Source organism: Crassostrea angulata, chromosome 6 (assembly GCF_025612915.1).
Source record: "Crassostrea angulata isolate pt1a10 chromosome 6, ASM2561291v2, whole genome shotgun sequence".
NCBI lineage: Eukaryota > Metazoa > Mollusca > Bivalvia > Ostreida > Ostreidae > Magallana > Magallana angulata.
The window spans coordinates 57,582,212-57,596,010 of NC_069116.1; the positions used below are offsets into that span (position 1 = coordinate 57,582,212).

Below are 13,799 nucleotides of genomic sequence, written 5' to 3' on the forward strand. Positions count from 1 at the left end.
TTATATCTGAATTCGTTTTAACCGTAACATTTTGAAAAGACTTGTGAAGAATTTTACCAGAGGACTAAAAAAACTCGCATTATCCAAGATTTCGCTATATTCGTGTTCGTACTAAACGAGTTTTACTGTACAAGTAATACCTCTGTATGTCCATGTTACTTCTAACTGATATGAAAGTGACATTCCCTTATGTCTTTATTCAAAATTAATCCATCAACAGGGAGTGATAGCTTCTGTTTTATTGCATAACAGTGTAAATGAACATAATGAGTTCGGTATTTACATTAAACTGAGACTTCACAGACTTCCACTCTCTGATAAGTTGTATGAAAAATTTGTAGAAACATAAATCAAGACATGTTATCCATGCTAGATATTTTAAAATTTTAACAATTCTTTAAACAGTTCTTTTGAATACAGTATGGCCAAATTACTGTTTACACACCAAAAGTTGTCATTAATCTAATTCTTCATACATACTTGTTTATACAGCAGTGTTGTGTCAGCGTCATACCAACAGCATTGAACTAAAGCATGAAAACTCAATCATCAATAATTCAAGTTGAGTTGTCATTGTGGCATACACATAAACATTAAAACCAGAAAGGATACCATGAGCAAAGAACATCTCTCACTATTCAAGGAAAAATTACTCATCTTGAAGATACTTGCATATATGAAGCTGTAATAAAACTTAGTGGAACTATACTTTATGATGTATCATAGCACTTTTACACGGGGGATGTCAAAGTGATCCCTAGATCTGTGAATCTTTAGAGACAATAAATCAACACTGCATTAAAGACTCATTCAATAATACATTGTATCAAATAACTCCATTTTCAAGCAGCAAACCTACAAACTAAAAACAAAACCAGATCGGACTGAAATAAAACCCCTTTAGAGTCCTATACGATGAGATGCAAGCAACTTAATTGAGATTCATATAGCTTTTGCAAAATCACAGTAGTATAACAAATTCAAAAACACAAACATCTTAAAGATAAGTATAATAGTATATATTTACATTCAGTGTATATTTCCCCTTATCTTTGCATTGAAAATCTGCGACGTTTAATTTTCTATGAATACACTCTGCTAATCCATGCGCACAAATAAAAACGTCTTCACTTGTTTTGAGTATATTTATTTTACTTAATCTTACATTCCCCTTCTAGATGTGGTTAGAAAAAAGGTTCCACACTGGAAATCCTTACCACCAAGTGCGGCTTCATGTCAAGATCTACTAAAATTTGGATGTAAAATCAGCTGTTCTGGGAATTGCAAATGTTTCTAGTCCGAATCACTTTGCACAGCTCTGCAGCTGCAACTGGTCAGACGATTAGATCACGTAGGTTAAAAAAATAAGCTGTTTTAGACGCATGCGCAGAGTGTTCATATATAGAATGAACCTCTAATTATATCATACAACAAATTCTTTTTCTTAATTTCACAGAAAATTAAAATGTTGCCCAGGTATACATAAAATATCAGGAAAACATTACGAAAAAAGACACCATTTTGAAATATGAGGCAGCCATCTTTAAAATGATCAAACTTGAATAGCCAATGATATTTCTCATTCAATTTATGTTCAAGGAACCTTGATGCAAAATTTGGTGCTTGTCTCCACAAGTGAAATACTTTGCCCACTATCCGCTACACTAAATGTGTAAAAAAAACTACGATCTCGCCCCTTTTTAATCATCAAAATTTATCCTTTAAAACAAAAATATTGTGATATTTATATACAGAGCTCATTCTTCTAGCTGATTTTTAATCTGCATATAACTCGATGGCTGACTCTAAGATTTTTTTTTACTATTAGAAATGCCTTACTAAAGCATTGTTAACATCAAAATTAAATTAAAAATGAATTCTGACCAAAATCATGATAAATCCAGACACATTCAATTAATAAAAGTTCTGTATCATTAATTATATAAAAAATATCTCGGCGTAACAATTAATAGCTAATAACTGAACTGAAACCCTTAGATTGAATAACCAAACTCTAAGCTTTAAAGCTTTTGTTTTATTTTGTAACAGAGTAAGATAACATGAGTTTATTCAATAGACTGAGACTTTCACCCTCTGATAATTTTCATGAAAAAATTGTCATAACATTACTAAAAAATGTCGACCACATCAGATTAAAAAAAAAATAAATATAACATGTCTTTAAGTATTTCTTTTAAACATACATGTAGCATATCTAAACGGCTGCTTACAATGTACACATCAAAAGCTGTCATGACATCTAATTCTTCCTACATGCATGTATAGTACAAACAATGTCTAATTAGCATACTATAGTCTATCCCAAGTTATTGCTTCCATCACTTTTTGATGATTTTTGATAAATATTTACATTTTTCAGTGTCTTTGCCTGTGATAACACTACGTATCGATTTTGTACTATATAACCCATAATACAAATGACGCCAAATTCAGGCGCCAGCGGGGTTTGCTTATTCATATTTAAATATTTAATAGTACGATGGCTTAAAATTATATAAATATAAGTAATAAGGAATCATTCTTTGAATATTATGAGGTGATAATTTTGGTCGGGGGGTGATCAAATCTATCATAAAGCCCTTCAGGCTTTATTGGATTTGATCACGCCCCGACCAAAATTATCACCTCATAATACTCAAAGAATGATTCCTTATAAATACACATACCTATGAAAGAAAGTTGAAATCGATGAAAGGGAATTTATCTAAGCTATCTTCTTCGAACAATTATCATTTTCCACTCATAAAAATTCACAGGAACGAAAACAATTTTGTTATGGAGATTTATAATGGGAAATGTTTACATCTTTTCTCCATTCGGAAGTACCGGTACTCGGGATACCTCGTGCAATTTTTCAACGTTATCATCCGGGCTTATTAATGGCTGAAGGAATTCAAAATCCCCGTAGACTTTTCATTTTGGGATGTGTATTAAAACCTGAAGCGGTAGAGGGGGCGTTTCAAACAGATAATTTGGACATTTTTCATATTAGTGGATGGAAATAGTTTGAGCACAAAGGTATTTATGATTATCAAAATATCAAAGCAAAAAGTGGTGGAAGCAAATACTCGGGAAAGAGTATAACAGCACTGAACTTCAAAAGCAAAATCATGAAAATTCATCATTAATTCCAGCTTGGTTGTCATTGTGGCATACAAATAAAATTCAAGTATGCGCTGACCCCAATAGAAAGCCATGCACAAAGTACATTATAAATCTTTCATATTATTCAAGGGAAAAAAAACTTATCTTGAAGATATTTGCATATTATTACTTGAGTTATAGATTCCTTTTGGAAATTCTTTAAAAAAAAAATATCTCTTTCCTCAATACATACTTAGCTTTTAACAGCATTTTCGTGATGTTATTCAATAGTTCTTGCAATAAGAACCTTTGGCAATATTTTGAAAACTACCGGTATATTTCTCCTACACTTCCGTACAAAAAAATATCACGCACAATTTATTCTCAATGGGCCTAAATCATCAGATATTATTTTCATTTGGAACTGTATTTGACATTTATCAAGGGCATTTAACCTTGTAGGACAATATTTTTTATGATGCATAATTACAATGTAGCACTTTTAATCTGGGGGAATGTCAAAATGATCCCTATATCTGTGAATCTTTTAAGACAATAAATCAACATTGAATTAAAAACTCATTCAATATATTAATCAATAACTCAATTTTCAAGCGACAAATCCATATATTAATATAAAAAATCAGATCTGACTGAAATAAACTCTTTAGAGTCCTACATAATGAAATTCATGTTATAGAGATTCCAACAGTTTCTGCAAAAATCACAGTTACTGTAGTATAACAATTAAAAGAAAACACAATTAAAGAACAAGTATATCATAAAATGCACCATTCAATCCCAATATACAGTGCAACATATAATGGTGAAGAAGACAGCAGTATTATGCATGGAATGACTGACCCATCAAGTAGATCACTAACACAAACTTAAAGGATTTACATCAAGATAGAGGGCCTCCTTGTTTACATTGATAAACAAAATGTAAATTTAGTTCTTTTTTTATCCAAGGTCACAGTTCACAGTTAAAAAAAATTCTGAGATTGGACACATGGATCACCTTTGACCTGGTCTCCTTATCATACTCTAGAAGACATATTCCCCTGCACAGCCGGATGTTTCTTGGGCAGAAATCTTCATTGGATTGTATCGGAGCTCCCCACTCTTTAACCTTCTTCGTAGTTCTTGCCAGAGGAGCCTCTTTTCTTTCTTGACCTTCTTCAGAACCCCTCTGTTTTCCATGGCTCTTCTAAAGAGGTACGGAAGAACCTCTTCCACCGGTCCGTAAGGTACGTACTTGTACACAGAGTACTCAGCCTGACCTGTGGTAGCAAAACAGCCGTCGGTAAAAACAGACAAGAAATAATCAGACATTAGCACACACACATCAAGAGGATTTGATGTACTAATTTTAAGCTGATTACCATTAAATGTTTGGTAATGTTCTAAAATGGTATTTTGAGATCTTGTAGCATGTCATCATATCACTGAACCAAACTTGTTTGAGTGCCTTTATATGTACCTAAAGGAAAACTGATATGGTCACACATGCCAAAAAGTTGTCCAAAACAGATCAGTCTATCTTGTGGTCCAATGCTGTTGTCTTTCATTCTGCAAAGAACAACAACAGCGTTTGATTATATTCAACTGTTGTATCTAATTGCCTCTAAATTCAAAACCATTGTCTACCATAAATACTTTATCATAAAGATAAGAAGGTCAGAACAATGGAAAATGGATCTACTAAAACAAGCATTCTGAGAGTATTGCATAAGCAATACACGTCCCCTACCGGTTTGTATTATTCTATGAAAGCTTCCAAGCACACAACTATTTCAGAGCTATTGTAAACGAGATGTCTGCTTTAATCAGAGATAAAAGAACAGAGGAAATTAAAACTATATAGTTGATATAGAAATTAAGAAGGAAATAGGTAAAATAATACTCTTTATTTCATCTCCTGTAATTTCGCCAAGTCTATTCTTTATTCGCTGGTAAAACTTTGTGAAAACAATGCACTGTTATGCACAATATCATTTCTTACCGTCTTCTGTACCCCGAATCAAACCAAACAGTTAAACAGCCCAACCCGACAACGAACCCGATTGTAATAATAATACAAAAAACCCTGCCGATTAAATTTAAAACACAATGCTTGACACTATTTTATAGAATTTATTTGTTTGTTAGAAATGATAAAAGGAATGGTACAGGAAAAAGAATGGTACAAGTAACGCACGATATTATTACTGACTACATACTGACTTCGTTTATTCAGTTACACACCGAACCCGATAACGAACCCGAACATTAAAAAATTGGAATATAAAAAATTAATTTTTTCGAAAATATGTCAATCAGACGCTACAAAAGTGTAAACTTGATCTGTAGTTTGACATTTTGAAGCTGTTCAGCAAGTTTCATATTATTCCTCAAATGCATAAAGAAAAAAAGTGTGGAAAACTGAAGTGGGACAGACAGACGGACGGACGGACGGACAGACAGACGGACGGACGGACTGACGGACGCAGAGGAAAGCTATAGTCCCCTCCGGTGAAACCGGTAGGGGACTAATAAAAGCAAATACTGTAGATTCCTTACTTTATGCAAGTGCTTAATTCCAAGATTCAAAGGTTTTGCATCATATCGCAAGAATATAAACTTGAGAGCGCCAAATTTTTATCATAATTCAAAATAGTTTAAATCTGTCAAAAAATAATAGCGAGACTCTAAAATCTGCAAGATGTGCTTCTCTCTATTTTATGCGGTTAATGATTTCTTTTGTTAGAAATTTACAGTATAAAGACAGTCAATTTTCACTTTTCGACAGAGAATCTGACGGTGTCTTCATTGTGACTGGCCACCATCACTGCGATTCGTCCCTTGGGTCTGTGGTTGATCTGGGTCATTATTTCCTCCATTACGCTGTGGTAGCTATGGGTGGTGGAGTTAAAGGTCGGCTGGATCGGATCCTCATAAACAATGGTGGCAGCTCGCTCTCTCTCCTACAGTATAGAGAAAGACATCAGTACTAACAAGCTAACAACAAGAACATTGATAGCCAATGATAGGAGAACAGAGGAACTCAACACACATACAGTAAATAAAAACCTCTAATTCCGAAGTGCCAGGGATGGGCAATTTTGCTTCGTTAAAAGAGTACTTTGTTGTATACGTCAAGTTTATAACATGTAATAATAAAGTCACTGGGAATGAAATTTAAAATCACTTCACTGTATGCCTCAATTCATTATTAGCGTGTTCGGTATAACCGTGTTTTACTGAATATTGCAGAAATACACTGCTATTCTTTTATATGTTTCTATGATTTCAATCCTATCAATCTTACCTCAGTATATACCAGTATACAGGTATCTAAGGGAAGGTTCCGTGAGATTCTGGTACAATACCTGCAACATTATTTTTTACAATCCTATCCTGTCATTCCATGTATCAATCCTAATATATCCTGTATGTATACTGTTCCAAAGTGCATTAATTCTATCTTATGATTGTTTAATCCTACCAGGATAATTGATAGATATAATAGTTTTTCCATTTATCCTATCGTTTAAATCATACCGTGCCCTTTCATAAGCAAGTTTTTTTAATTTAGTTGTTAGAAATTGTTCAGAACACTAGTACTGTATACAGTAATTTTTAGAGTTCTGTAATGAAGACAATGTTTACAATACATGTACATATACTTTATTGATCATTTAAAGGGGCATGGTCACGATTTTGGTCCAATTCTATTTTTCTGTTTTTATTATTTACAATTGCTTAAGGAATGCATTTCTAATGATCAAATGAAATTTAAGAGGCATTCGTAGAGTATTAGCAAGATACAAGGCTCACAATTCTTTGTCGTGTAAACAAGGCTCGTGCCCTGTTTTTGTTAACATAGGTTCAATATACCAGTAAAAAATCTTTATCAAGCTGATTTGTCTATCTTTTATTCATTTTAAGCATAAATTAACAGTTCTTAATCTTTAGCACATTCATTTTAAGGCTAAAACTGGAATTTTCACTTCAACATTCAAAATGAAAACAAACACTTTGTTTACAAAGCAAGGGGTTTCAAGCTCTGTAACTCGCTTATAACTCAACGAATGGCACTCAAATTATGGTTGCCTATTAAAAATGCCTAACTGAAGCATTCAAAACATTCAAATCGGAAAAATAATTTTTGACCAAAATCGTGACCATGCCCCTTTAAGCAGTTCATAAATTTTAACTGGTCATTTTTGTATATTCTAAAAATGACACAGCTAAAATTAAATGTAAAGCTTGTTTAATGCGATTATAAGTTTATCATGAACAACATCATTTATCTTTTCAGATCATGTATCAACCCTATCATATCATGCCTGTATTCTGTTCTATTATACGTGAATCTTATCCTATAATTTATCTTGTAAAATATTGTTGCAGGTACTGTACTTGCACAATGTTAACATTTTTAACAAAATTTAAAGTTTATGAATATGAATGGCTAATTCAAACTAAATATTTACTAGAAAACAATACTGGGAAGTGATTCAGTCATAAAATGTTTATAATAAAGAAATAAAAATAGTAATGTTTGATAGTTTCATTCTCTTCAGTATTTCTTTCCATAGTTTTTTCAAGGTCGTCTTTTATTTCGTTTTCTTTCATGTGAACACGACTTGTAAAATCTGTCATCAATAATGCCTCTACAAGACGTGGTGGTCCAAATAAGAAAATAAGGGAAATGACAGTTGTCAAGTCCGGTTGTGCTCCGAATCTGATGTAGCCAACCGTCTGCATGGTATCATAAATAATGGCAAAAAATAGACAGGAAAACATAATCTTTACAAATAAGTAAAATATTTCGTTAGATAGAGGAAAGTGTTTTTCTACGATTTCGTCGAAATGTTCGCTGGTTTTATCTTGTATGTCAAGAATTTTCTCTAAAAGGCTTTTATACAGGTCCATGAATTGAAATACGAATCTAGAGATAGAAATTATTACAGATGTAAAAAAATAATATAAACATAAGATTGGATAGAAAAATGAGGCACAGCCAAAAAAAGAGTAAATATGAAAAACTGTATTACATAGCTTATACCATAAAAAAATATATTGAATGTGTACATGTAAGTAAAAATAAGGTAGGAAATAGTATTGACTTGAGATATAGTTTGTAAAAATGGATCAAGTACTTTGCTGAGTTTCTTTCCTGCATTACAGCATTTTGAACTTTTACAACATTTTGATCTTTCACAGCGTTTTGATATTTAACAGCAATTGGATCTTTTACAGCATTTGGATATTTTACAACATTTAGATATTTAATTAATACATTCAAATATTTCACAAAAACACATAAACAGTGAATACTACCGGACAGAACGTACTACCGAACACTAGGATGGCATTAACAGGAAAACACACCACAGACTGCAGAAGAACAATCCACTGGTTATCTCTACGACGGACACTATTCAGAAAAAAATCTTTGACCAAAAGGAAAAAGATAAGATAAGAAATATTTTTCGAATTTTGTGCGAAACTAAATGCTTTGTTTTGATGCTTTCTCTTTTGATAAAGGGCGATTCTTCCTCATCTTGATCATCTTGTTGATCGTTCTCCTGTTGATGTTGGTCCTGCGTTTCGTCGTTAACTGACAAAAATACAAACACTCTCACGGTTTTCAGAATCGTGCCATGGTTGAAAATATTTGAGATGTCAAAAATTACGAAATCATCAAGAATACCATCTGAATTCACCAAAACGCATACGTTTATTATCACGAAATGCAGAGCTCCCCAAAATACGTGTTCCAGGGAATTAATATAGATGTTTTCAGCATGCATAAAACTCTGATTATCATTTGAAGACTTTAACAGGCAGTTACAGAGATCGTGGACTTCTGATTTTATGTAGTAAACTAAAGTTGTTAAGACTGTTACGATCAAAATAACACGCAATGTTGCTGTTACTGATACTAATGATATTATACGCAGCGTTGCTAGGTATTTATTATTGCCTGCAAAAAGAATTCTTTTACAAAATACAGATGGACCATAAGGAGACTCCGACATATAATAAAATTCTTGGCGCAATTTTCTGTCTTCTATATAAAATGCCATTTCCATTGCAAGTGGATAAAAACAGTAGGTAAATAATACGATGAAGATAACAATGTGGTTGACATACGATTTTTCCACAACAGATGTACTGTTGTTGGTGTAGCACACAAATGGATATCCGATATTGACGGCAGATATATTATTTATGTATTCTCCCACGACGTTTATTCTGAAACATATTGAGCATTGTAATAGTCAAAATGACGCTCACATTCTACTGTTACATTTAAAATGTTTATTTTTGTAAAGTCACAACACTTAATAATGGCGTTCAAACTCTTTACTCAAAAGATCACGTGACAAGATGCTTACATCACAGATAATCATTTTGATACAGACTGTCGCTTATGTCAATAAACAAATAATAATGCAATAACATACCATCTCCCCTTTAAAAAAATCCTTTCCATTCCTAAAAAGATTACTAATATTGATAAAAAAAACATGTCTGTTCATAAACATGTATGTATCAACCAGTTAACAGTTTGTTTACAAATGAAATCCTCCAGATGTTTTGGTCTTCTCATTGTTCGTTGTGGTCTGGGTTCTCTGTGTGGAGTGGCAGCATTTTCATGTGGGTTGGGTTTCGCAGGTGTGGTGTTTGGCGGATCGGGTTCTGAATGACTCTGTGGTGGTGCGTCATACATTGTTTCGGAATGATCAGAGACGGCAGACGGCAAAGTAGTTTCTCTGGTCTTCAGAAGTTGTCTGCGATTTCTGCGGTATAGCTGATTGTCACACGTGCGGACTACGTTCGATCTGTCTGCAAGTTTCTGGTCTACTATGGCTGGCTCCCACTGTTTTGAATCTTTCTGTACGCGAACTATTTCGTCTTTGTTGATGTTGGGTAACGTTGCGGAATGACGGTCATACTAGTACTTTTGTTTCTCCTGGCATGCAATAAGTTGAGGTTTGAAGGATTCAACAGCATTCGAATTCAACAATTCAGCTGTGATTGGTAACTTTACGCAACTGTCTGTTCATGAGTAGCTGCGATTGTGACAGCTGCGATTGATCATTGTGTATCAATAGGGCCATTGGCCACGAATTTACCTACCCTTGAAACTGTGATTTCAATTTTTCCACGAAAAGTCCTTGTTCACCAAGTGTACGCGCACAATAGATCCAATTTCTGTGCAGGCCTTCTTTCCAAGAATTGCTTGTCATAATTAGTATTCGCATCCACTATGAAAAATGACAAGACGTACTTTTCGCCGCACACAGAACACTCCAAAGTCTTGATACCCTTCGGTGTAATTTTAGTTCCACCATATGAAACCAACTTGACGCTTGTCTTTGTCAGGTGTTGGTCATTCAAATTTAACTTGTAAAGACATGTTTCGAAATAATGTTAGCTTATTCACCTCTGTCCAACTTAAAGTCTATATGTGGTCATTAATTGTCAAGGTTTCAATCCAATCACTCTGGTCTTGATTCACTGTGTTTATCTGTATGGTTCCAATGAAAAGTTCTGTACTTCATCATCTGGTACTCCAACGGTGTGAATTTTCTTTGAGTTGTATGATGGTTTTGTCAAACAGTAATTCGCAAAATGATTCTTATTGTGACAATGTTTTCCCAAATGCAGGACATGCATCTTTCATGTGTTTTCTTCCACAATTACGACATGACCTTCCATCAGTACTGTCAGGCCTTTGATTTCCAGTTCTTTGTTTTCTATGTTTTGTATGTTTACTATAATTTTGCGAGCTGACCTTTCGTCCACTTTTTGACTGCCTTATCGCCGCTACTGTTTGTTCTTCACTAACTTTCAGGGACTTTAACTGTTTTGTACTCATTTCCTGAGCCCTACATACATCAATAGTTTTCGCCAATGTCAAATCCGATTCTCTGAGTAAACATGCACGACACGCTTCATCATGAATTCCACACACTATTCTATCTGATTAGTCCGTCAGATAAATTTCCAAATTCACACGGCTGCGCTTTGGTTTTCACATCCGTCACGTAATTGTCTATGGGTTCATCCGGACCCTGGTTCCGCGTGAAAAACACATGTCTTATGTATGTTAAGTTCTTACGTGGTTCACAGTATTCTTTGAATCTAGTTTTCAAAACATCAATTATATCAGCATCGTCGTCTAAGATCCCGAAAGTGTAATAGAGTCGGCGTGCTTCAATGCCGGCCACGTGCAAAAATGTAGCTACCTGTATTTTCTCATCTTTCTCTCCGATTCCTGTAGCCGTAAGATATATATCGAAGCCTTGAATCCACTCCTTCCAATTCTCTGCAAAATTTCCTTTCATCAATAAATGGACTGGAGGCTTCAATTGCTCCATAATCCTTGCAGCCTCGAACTTCTGACACCATGTAAAGTCACAACACTTAATAATGGCGTTCAAACTCTTTACTCAAAAGCACACGTGACAAGATGCTTACATCACAGATAATCATTTTGATACAGACGGTCGCTTATGTCAATAAACAAATAATAATGCAATGACATAACAATTTCTACTTCTAATGAATCTTGTTTTGCTTTCAGCAGACCAAAACTGAAAACATCCACATCTTCTGAATAACTCAAAATATATCGATAGCAACCCACACTCATCTTTCTAATTTTTTGTTTTGTAAGAATGTATTCATGTACGACTGATTAAAGTTCATACTAATAAATACAATATTTTTTCCGTTCCCCATCATGTCATTTAATAGATTTTTCTCGTGTTTAGTCGATAAAGAATCCATGATGCAGGAATTAGCTGACAAACAATGACCACTGTATATATGTATTAATATACAGACAATCAAGAAAACTGTACTGGTGAAAACCCTGCAAGAAAAGTTAAAACATTAGAACACACATTATTTTGTAAAATCTGTAATTGCATTTATTGGTGAAAGGAGTATTACAGTCGTATTAACTATTTAGTATGGAGTATTAAGTCGTATCCAAGGCAACCCGTACTAAATTGTTATCACATCCGTTTGACAAAGGCTGTTTCACGGCGAAAATTAAATAGATATATTCGCGACGACGAAGCTCTTGCAAATCTTGCGAAATTTATCGTTCGTGAATAAAAGTTGGTTAACAGTATTACTTAGTGATTCTTCTTAGGGAAAAATAATTTGACATGCCACCATATAGTATGTCCATATGTTTCTATCCATTCGATTATGGAAAAAAAACACTGTACTGGATAATAATATCAGTGTAAAGGTTGCATTTTTGAACACGCTTTCGACGCTGATTCGGATATTTGTTGTGTTCTAATATATTTGAATTATTTTAATCTATTTGATTAAAATTTATTTTAATTCTATTTCAGATGTAGGACGCTTCGAAATTGTTTATACTAATACGATATGATATGTTTATAAATGTTGATATATAATGATGTACATAGCTTCTCCATATGTCCATGAGTTCTTTTGACTGTTTTTTGTTTAATAGTTTTGTCAACAAGCTTATTTTTAATAAGATTGGTGAGCTAGCACTGTAGCCATCATAAAACAAAGGAGCAGAGTTATAAAACATTGGTTTAAATTTCTTAACCGATTAATTAACAATAGGAACAAGGTTGGGGTCAATTACTTTGAAAAGTAATTGAATACTTTCAAATACATTGACAATTTTATCAATTACTAGCAATTACAATTACATTGATTTTTAAAATGTAATTAATTATTCTCAATTACTTGATAAATGTAATCAATTACAATTCAATTACTTTAGTTTTATTTTTAAAAATATTGAGTACATATACATATATGAGCAGCATCAATATATACAAGGCTTTATACATGGTTATGTTTTTAAAGGTTGGAGTTAAGTTTAATGATCATTTATAGATTTCTTGAAATTTCTATAACAATTTTCTTTAACACTAAATTCATTCAGTTCCATTGAGTTCATGTTTGGTTCTGAACAAGGTTTTCTATATAGTGAATTAATTTTTTATTCCCCTAAATATGTTTATTCAGAGAGTACAACTTTGGGCATTACAACATATCAGTATATAAATAATAATGACTATAATTCACAAGAATGTGATATTTAGACTCTATTAAAACTAAAATACTGGGGTCTTGGGTATTAGAGAAGTTCACACCTAGACAAAATTGGACCTTTACGTATAGCTCTGGACATGTATTTAAATACATTCAATTGCTTGTAATTGAAGACAGACTCAATTACAAATTATTTCCAATTACTTAAAAATATTTAATTAATTTCACTCAATTACAAATAACTTTTTCAATTACCCCATCCCTGAATAGGAAGACACAGTGGTGTACTGGAATTGTGCTAGAGTGGGGTCTCAATTTAGAATCGTGAATCTAGAATGGGCTTCACATCAGCAATGGCATAGCTTACTGACTGTGCCTTAATCATTATGTATCTACTGTAATTTTCATTTCGATGTGAAAATCTTCAAGAACCATTAGTACTGTGTTATAGCAATCGTATCTTCCCAGGCCTTTCTGGCAAGCTCGGAAAACATATCCGAAGTTGTTTTCCAAGCTTAAAGGAATTTAAGATAAGCCAGCTATTTATCATAATATGGAAATAACAAAATTCAAATGGCACAGTTTATCTTCAGCAGTACAGTATTCCCAGAATTTCCTACCATGGAGTCGAGCATGCGTAT

General features: G+C 33.4%; 1 protein-coding gene, 1 long non-coding RNA gene and 1 pseudogene across 7 annotated transcripts in view; 1 reads left to right on the forward strand and 2 right to left on the reverse strand.

Annotated features, from left to right (window-relative positions):
* Window positions 1–13,799, forward strand: part of LOC128189245 (uncharacterized) — a 59,807-nt gene that overhangs the window by 15,417 nt on the left and 30,591 nt on the right. The gene's annotated exons all lie outside the window — the stretch shown is intronic.
* Window positions 3,329–4,677, reverse strand: LOC128189251 (uncharacterized). The gene is made up of 2 exons (XR_008244221.1): window positions 4,589–4,677; window positions 3,329–4,388 (listed from the first exon to the last, which is right to left on the reverse strand). It is a non-coding gene; the product is annotated as an uncharacterized LOC128189251 (long non-coding RNA).
* On the reverse strand, window positions 8,328–13,418 carry LOC128187627 (uncharacterized; annotated as a pseudogene).